This window comes from Pseudopipra pipra, chromosome 7, assembly GCF_036250125.1.
Source record: "Pseudopipra pipra isolate bDixPip1 chromosome 7, bDixPip1.hap1, whole genome shotgun sequence".
In the NCBI taxonomy this organism is placed as follows: domain Eukaryota; kingdom Metazoa; phylum Chordata; class Aves; order Passeriformes; family Pipridae; genus Pseudopipra; species Pseudopipra pipra.
Window position 1 is genome coordinate 12329270 of NC_087555.1, and position 8205 is coordinate 12337474.

Sequence of the window (8205 nt, forward strand, 5' to 3'; positions counted from 1 at the left end):
ATTTGTTTGAGACAAAGTCAAGGACCATGTTTGAAGACCATTAACACAACTACAACTGTTTCCCAAGCTTTAAGAGCTCAGTGAACCCTCAAGAGCAGAAAATGGTGTGTGTTTGAAGGCTCCACAGCACTGAGCTCACATAGCTCTGAGCCCCAAGTTGCTTTGAGCCGCTCCCCCAACCACAGCAATCTCCCCCACTGACAGAGGAGCCTGAGTAGAGCCCACTGTGCTCAGTGAAACACTGCTAGACACAGAGTTAACTCACTGCCAAGAGATCACAACCTGCTTTAGCAACTTCTCCACCACAACAAGCGGTCCTGTTTCAGGGAACCTGGCTACCCACAGCTGGGCACTCCAAGGAATTATTTGGAATTCTGTGGAGCTGCAGGCAAGTGACTGCAGAGGTGAGGCTTAGGCTAACAAAGCAGACCTGGCCAGCATTTGCTTGCTGGCTCTAAATGCAAGAAGCTGCTCAGATTCTGACACATGAACTCCTTGAGGTACCCAGCCAGCACGTGAAGGAAACAATCACCTACAACAATGCTATTTTAGCTTCCTTCTTGCTACACTTTCTGCTTTTTTAGAATGATGGGTCAATGACAAATATTTTCCTTCTAGGCGGTTCACTCATTTATAGTGGTGTTCATGGTAAGCTTGACAGCTTTATCTTTCCTCAGCTACTTACAGCTGTGACTCCACTACTTTGAAGTCAACTTGGATTTGGTTGGATGAAGTGCAGACATCAGTGACTCTGGCTTAGTGTGTCACCTGCATTTGTTATCTTCCAGTAGACGATTTAATCAATTATAGGTTTTTGTCTAGGCACCAGAACAAGACAAAAATCACTGATCAGCATTTCACAGGGTTGTTTCTTCACTGCTAGCAGGCCATTTAACATCTGATAGACCATATAAAAAGGTCTTCCCAGGGGCTTAGAGTGTTTGGGTTGTTCTTTTTATAGTGCAGAAGGTCATTAATGAGCAAGCGAAAGCACCATGGAAATAGCTAGACAAGCCTTGTTGAGTTAATAAGAAACTGTCATTCTGCTTCAGTACTTTCTCATTAAGCCTAGCAATGTTCATGTCTAAGGAGACTGACGGTACAAATCTATTTTAATGCTCAATTTAATTCCTCAAGACTTGATTCAAAGCAAGTTTACCCCCCCTTTTCTTTTCCCATGATTTTATCAGTTCAGCAATTTCTGAGGAAAAGACACACTACCATTTTTACAGATGCAGCTCAAAAGCTGAAATTCAGATTTTTTTTATAAAGGGCTAGTTGTACCTTGACTTTTGTGAACAGACCAGTCACCCCAAAGCAAATTTCGTCCTCCAGCTCTTATAAAACAGTCTATAAAGCTAGTCACCATATTGTCATATTTTGCATGTTTTCAAGGACTAGGGTCTTACAACAGCTTTGTTGCCATGTTTAAATATCACACAGAAATTAATTCCCCATTGCTTAAATAGGATCAACACACAGATACCACCAATAACTGAGTATGAAGGGTCTGTCATGCAATGATATCAATTAAAGCCACTTCTTCCTAAGAACTACATTACAAGAAAAGCTTTATCAACTCTTTAGCTACTCTCCTGTGACCCACTTAATTTTGGTGCTCAGACTAGAATCTTAATCGAGTTCACGTGCCTTTGTTGTTACCAAGTGTCTTTCTGCAGAGGATCAATTACCTGTTTTTCAGAGCTTTTGTTGCCAGATCGATTTTCTCTTCAGCAGCTTTTACTGCTGTGATTACTATCCCAAGCAAACTTATCAGAAGCTCAACAGCACACAGATGAGGAGAGGAAATGCTGCTCAGATGCTTAAAGTTATGCAACAGTGACCTTCATGTGACACTCAGGTTCCCCTCAGCCTTGCCGTACAACTGATTTAAGTGAAGATGTGGGGTAAAACAAACATCTTGCTTTCAGTTGCTGATGCTTGGTCACTGCAGGCTCAGTCTCTTCCCACCATCAGATCAGGTACAGAAAGCCATGCTGGCATTGATGCAGCATTTGGTAACTTGGCCCAGGTTCAGGCATATGGAAGTGCAAGAAAAGAGAGAAGGAACAGATTAGAGAGAAGTTCACCAAAGGAAACTGATGGAAGAGAGTCACACATTCCCTTTTGTACTTTACATGTACAAAACCTTCATGTGTGTATCAGGGCAGAACTGCTAACACCGAGCAATACCAGTTCTCTCCTGCTGTTTTGAACACTAAAGAAAACAGTCCAGTGCATTAGTGAGGGAGTTTCATTCTCTTATCTGTTATTCTCCAGCATTTGTTAGCTAAAGCTCTTAACTCTCCTGGCTACCCATTGCTCACACCAGGGAAGTTCCTAAAGCACACCTTTTCACACAGCATGGGTTTCATCTCATAGTTGATTTCTCTTTTCTGAACTCCACACATACAGAATTTCTTGTTAGTAAGCCCATAACGACTGTACATCCCAGCCCTGAAAACTCCCTCTAGAGCTGTTTCCACAGAACTCATTTTTACATTAGTTTCTTTTCCTTTTCTTCTCCTTACAACAACCTTCCAAAAAAGTCCCTAGATCTTTCAAGGCAAAGTATTACTTCCTGCAGTGCAGATACTGTGGTAAGGACCTGAAGTTGCTGAAGATTTGAAATCTCAAATCATTAAGGTCATACAAAGGTGAAAAGCATTTAAAGGATGGAAAAAGAGGTGAGAAAGATAAGGGGCACCCCCAACATACCAAAAATATTGCAGGATCTCAGTAATGTAAATAAACAGTTTTCATTATAGGCTATCCTGGTTTTGTGGGATCCTTCAGAAATCCACTGATCTGAGATAACTTAAGAGAAGTCTCTCATTGTAATTCCATGACTGTTTCCCATTATTCACTGTTGCAGAAACCGTGTAAGACAACTGAAGACTTTCCCCTCCCAACTACACATTTGCCAGCTGAGAACAGAAATTTTCACAATACTAGTTCTCTTGAGATCAGTCCAGCTGCCAGGGAGAAGAAAAAGGAAGATGTTAGTTAAGGTACATACCCCCAGTACCTTACAGCAGATTCACAGTCTGTGTTGGAATCACGCCCAACAGTACCACAGTCTACTCTGCACCATGTGAAGGCACAGTGGATGACCATATGAGACCACAGAAGCAGCAGTGTGGGCTGGTAGAACTGGCAGCAAATACTATAAAAAGACTTGAACTACGTTTTTCTAGCAAGGGAGATGGGGACAGTAGGGCAGCAGAAATAACATGGCCCCTAAGACCAAAAAGAGCTGCAAGTATACATGCAAATGTAAAAAAATCCTGATTGTTTCTGATGCTTTCTGCAGCTGGTCAGCTCTGCAGCAAAGTCACTTATGATAATATAAAATAATAAGAAATAAGCCTGCTAAAATATTAGTGACAATTCATGCAAGGCTTCAGAGCTTCTGAAGTTGTTCTCCTGAAGTCAGTACGCCAGACTTAAAGAAGGAACTCTGTTTAGCAACAGGTAGTTTCCTTGCTCTTCCATCTGCACTTCAGCCTTTAGTGACAATTGTAAGATATGTCAGCAAAACTCTGTTTTTCATGCTGCCATCACTGCTTCCTTCTTGCTGTCTCATCAGGGCCAGCCTTTGGTTGCACAGGGCTCTACATGCCAGTATCACACACAAGCTGATATCTGATTCTTTCCTCAATTACCATTAAGTCAATACAATCAGCCAGCATGGAGGAATTATGCAGGCGTTGCCTCCACTCTGGAGACAGAAAGATACTGGAGTTTTTCTCCCCCAGGCAAGAAATGAGAAGTGTGAGATGTGATTTGTGATGAAATTCAGAACCACGCTAAACTTGCCCGGTTTCAGATTTCATCACCCCCACACTAGAAAGGCTTGGCCAGGTAAGAGATCCTCTGCCAACTAAGAACACAACATCAGGAATTCAGGAAGCTTCCAGCATGCAGCAAGGTGAGAAGCTGCAGCTTCAGTCAAGCCTTCCATTGAGATTTGTTCAAGCTCCGAATTTTACAGGGTTTTGCTCATGGGCCAAGAAGCTGCCAAGCAACTACACACACCTCAGCAAAAGTAAATAGACCCATTTCAGCTTTGCAAATGGTCACAGGTAACAGAACAGCTGGGAATGCTGTGTTCTTCCTTGGGCTTGTAGTATCAGTCTTATGCCAAAATAGGAGTGGTGCACACCCTCAGAAGGAAGCTCAGAGCTGGATGAGAGCAACTCCCCCATGCTAAGGACACAACACTGTTAGCACTGTTGAAAACGATGGAAGTCTCAACAGCAACTGACAACTGAGGGAAGAACACTTCATGTTGTCAAATGTCGTGGGGATCAAATGAAATGTAACATCAGTTCCGATACTCATAACTACATATTTAATTGCAATTCATATCTTTCTCTTCCCTCTCCTGATCAACATCCCACGAGATTGCCCCCACTGCATAAGTTCATTTGAGACAAGCTCTGCACATATCACAGGTAAGCCATTAAAGCCTATACATTGCAGGTAGTACAAAAGAGCAGAGGCATGGATTTAAGCCTTTAACTGCTAAGTGATCCTTGTGCAACCTTGTCCAGACACTGTGGGGAGAGGAGGGAGTGTCTTTAGAAAGTGAAGATCCTTCTCTACAAGAGTTCTTTTATCTCTTTCAAAATCTATGTGAGCTTTTACAGTAACACACTTCAAGTTCATGCCCTGCCAGCAAGTTGTGCCGTCCGTACAGCTTTCCACACATCCTTGAAACAACGGCTCTCTCTGCTGGTGCCTCGACACCCTGTACCACAGCCCAGCTCTGCAGGGAAAAGCACCGAATCCCCCTAGCAGAATGGCTTACTTCTTCCAGGGAAAATCCTGCTCCTTCCTCTCCAGAATTCAAGTTCATTCTTTTAGTAGGTGTTTCCCAAGTGCTGTCCTTAAATATAGATTGAGAAGACAATCTTCTACTGCTAAAGAATCACTTGCTTCTACAGTTTAATCTCTCACACTTTCAGGTGATGTTGGCAGGAAAACTGGCTCCTGGGGCTTTGACAGGAAGAGGCAGATTGCTGTTTATAGACCCCTTTGCCTTTTCAATGTTAATTTACCCAATAGTTGAGTTCTGATAATTGACATCACCAGTGTTGATTCAGCAGCTTTAGTCTGGCTCATAGGCCACCTGCAAACTTGGATTTTAAATAAAAAACAAACCCCTTTACTACTGCTGCCTGATATAATATTTCAGGAGACCTTTTACCTATCCTATCATTTAAAGGCTCAATACTGGTTCAGAGATTTGGAAATATACCTGAACCTCAAATCTTCAATTCTAAAATATTACCTTAAAGCACCAAAAAGGGGGGTAAATCCCACCACTGCCCTGGCTATTGTCACTTTTGCCTTTAGTAAGTCTTTAACCTTAAACCTAATTTTGGAAAATTTTTTGATTTTTTTTTTGCTTTGCCCCTCCATGCCCAACTAATCTGAGCACATAAACCCTAGTTCTTCTTATTTAATCCTTATGGAGACATAGTAAATCATTCTTTTAATCACACTATACATTGAGGAAAAATTACATTTGATGGGACTATCAAAAATCCATAACTGAAGCCAGAAGATACTGCAATACCAAGTTCCAAATTTCTCTTGGGGTGGGAGAATTAAACATAATCACTAATTCTGGGGGGTTTTTCCAACATCAAATTCAGAACTAGAGCTATTCTCTCGTCCTATGGTTTGGCTACTTATTTACTATGACCAATGACACTGAACCACAGACACAGTGTAGCTGTGGCCTAATCTGATCAAGAGTTGATCTTCATTTTTATACATCCAGACAAGAAGAAAATGGATGGAAAAGCTGAGTTCAGTACTATACAACCAGAAACCTTCTTTAACCATACAGCAGATTTCACTAAAAAGATACAAGTTTACTATAAGAAAACCTGCTGTTTGTACATAAAGTTCATTTCTGAAAACAAGACTCAGACTTGTTTTTACTTCCTTTGTTTCTATTTTAGTCAGGCATCTTAGACACATTATTGTTTATCACAGTGTAGCATGTGAGTGGAAATTCTCAGCAATCAATGCCTCTAGGCATATATTCATAGTGAGAAGGGACAGTCATTGCCTCCTATTTATAAAGTCAGAGATGGATCCCCTGTCAGAACCCTCCAATTCAAACATTTGACTGCTACGGTATCTAATGGCTTTATGGGGCGCTGTGATGAGATCTCCTCAACTACGACTGAGAAAAAATAAAAGGCTACAAGAAGTTACTGCTCAATCAGGTGTAAATCAATTCTTGCGAGTTAAACACATAACCACACACTCCAGTCTAGACAGACTCTGGGGGAAAACTAATGAGCTATACATAAAATGTACACCAGGAAAAAGCTACGTGGTGACAACGCTGAAAACTTCATGGACAGGCAGGCTTTGTGCTACTTGGATGACACAAGACAAGCATTAATTAGTCCTAAGCAGCCAGCTAAGTCAGGCTTGTGACTTTTCTGCACAGTGATGACCTGGTGATAAGTACCAGGGACTGGGGAAACACAGGGAGAAGACACACACTTAACAGATTATTCTCTACAACTCTATAGCCCTGGACAAACCCCTCAGCATTAACTTATAGTAGATGCCCAAGGAGTAGGCCTTCAGTGGAATTTATACCAAATGACCTCAAAGCAGAATCTGTAAGATTCAACTAGGATCAAGAATTTTTTTTTTTTGCACCCCAGTAAACTGTTTTGTACAGAACTTGTGTTAAGCCAAAAGTATTACATTCCATGCTCAGAATAAGCATATGCCTTCTTCTTCCCCCCAGTCCAGTATTGTGGCAAAAAGAGCAATGCACTATAGAAAAATATTCAGGAAATACAAACCAAACAGGACATCATAGAAGATTAATACAGAACTTATTAATTAAAATGTGAAATGTCAGTATTTGTAGCCCAATTTTCAGAAAAACTGAGCTTTTGCTGCTGATGAAGTCACTGGAAATGATGTATTCACATCACTCCTAAACTAAAAATAAAAATCACACTATGTGTTTCTAAAATATTTCAAGATCTTTGGATATGTATTACATAAATGAAGCTAATTATTAAAATATTCACCATTTTTAAATATGCAAAACACCTGCAAATAAGTCTTTAGATCTTCTTTGCATCAAAAGAGAGAATGGGATTTGCTTTCCTCAGTAATGAGGAGAAAAGTGATGTTCAAAAAGAGAGTAGCAGCCACCTGCTAGAGTCATTACAATTACACAGTTGTTAATTACGTGGTACTGACAAATTATTCTGAAGAGCTTCAGGGCTTACAGTTGTGCAAAACAGGTTGAGAGGTTTAAGGCAGGAGTGAAACCAAACCTCAAGTTTTTCTGCACCTTCTGAAGCTTTTTTTTTTTTAAAGTGGAATCAAGTCTAAATTTTGCTTGTTAATATGCAGGAGAAATGTGCATGAAAACAAGTAACTCTGAAAGCAGTATGCAAGCCAAGAGACTTCCCAACAAACAAAGAGCAGGGAAAAAAACCCCAGCTGGCAGCAGCTCTGATCTTCTAAGTTCTATGGCAGCAAAATTTCCTGCTTCCTTTCCCTGTAATGTCTGACTACATATTTCTGTTACAGACTGCTTTCAGTCACGGTTCAGACACTGATTGCAACAAACTAAGTGCTGTCTGGGTTGTGGTACAGATTCCATCTGCTTTGTACCATCAGGATAAAGTTAAGGTAGCAAAACAATCACTCATTTGCAGAAATTGTATATAGTCACCTGTTAAGTAATGTATGTCTACATGTAAGATCAGACACTACTGATTAATGGTAGAACACCATTCTTCCTTACAACCCCTCCCTAGGACCAGCAGCACTGAAAAAGTACAGCTGGAGTAGCAGAGGACAAGCTCTATCTCAAAGTATATTCTGAAATGCCATCTATTCTCCCTCACTGGTCCAAAAATGTTTTAGGGTGAAGTGAAACAGGAGGGTCTCAGTGCACAGTGCACCCTGGTATTAGAAAGAACTGCAGAAGCAGTTTTATAAATAACAGCCAAAACAAAACCCAACAACCCACAAAGAGCAAACAGCAGTTCTTTACACAAACCAGTAGACGTGGGTTTAGCCTGTAGCATAAATCCTAAACTGTAATTTATAGAAGAAAATAGGCTTTTTTATCTTTTCCTCAGCAATTCACCACCAGAGAGAACACAGAGCATCTTGATGTTCTCTTAATGTCTCAGGTAAATT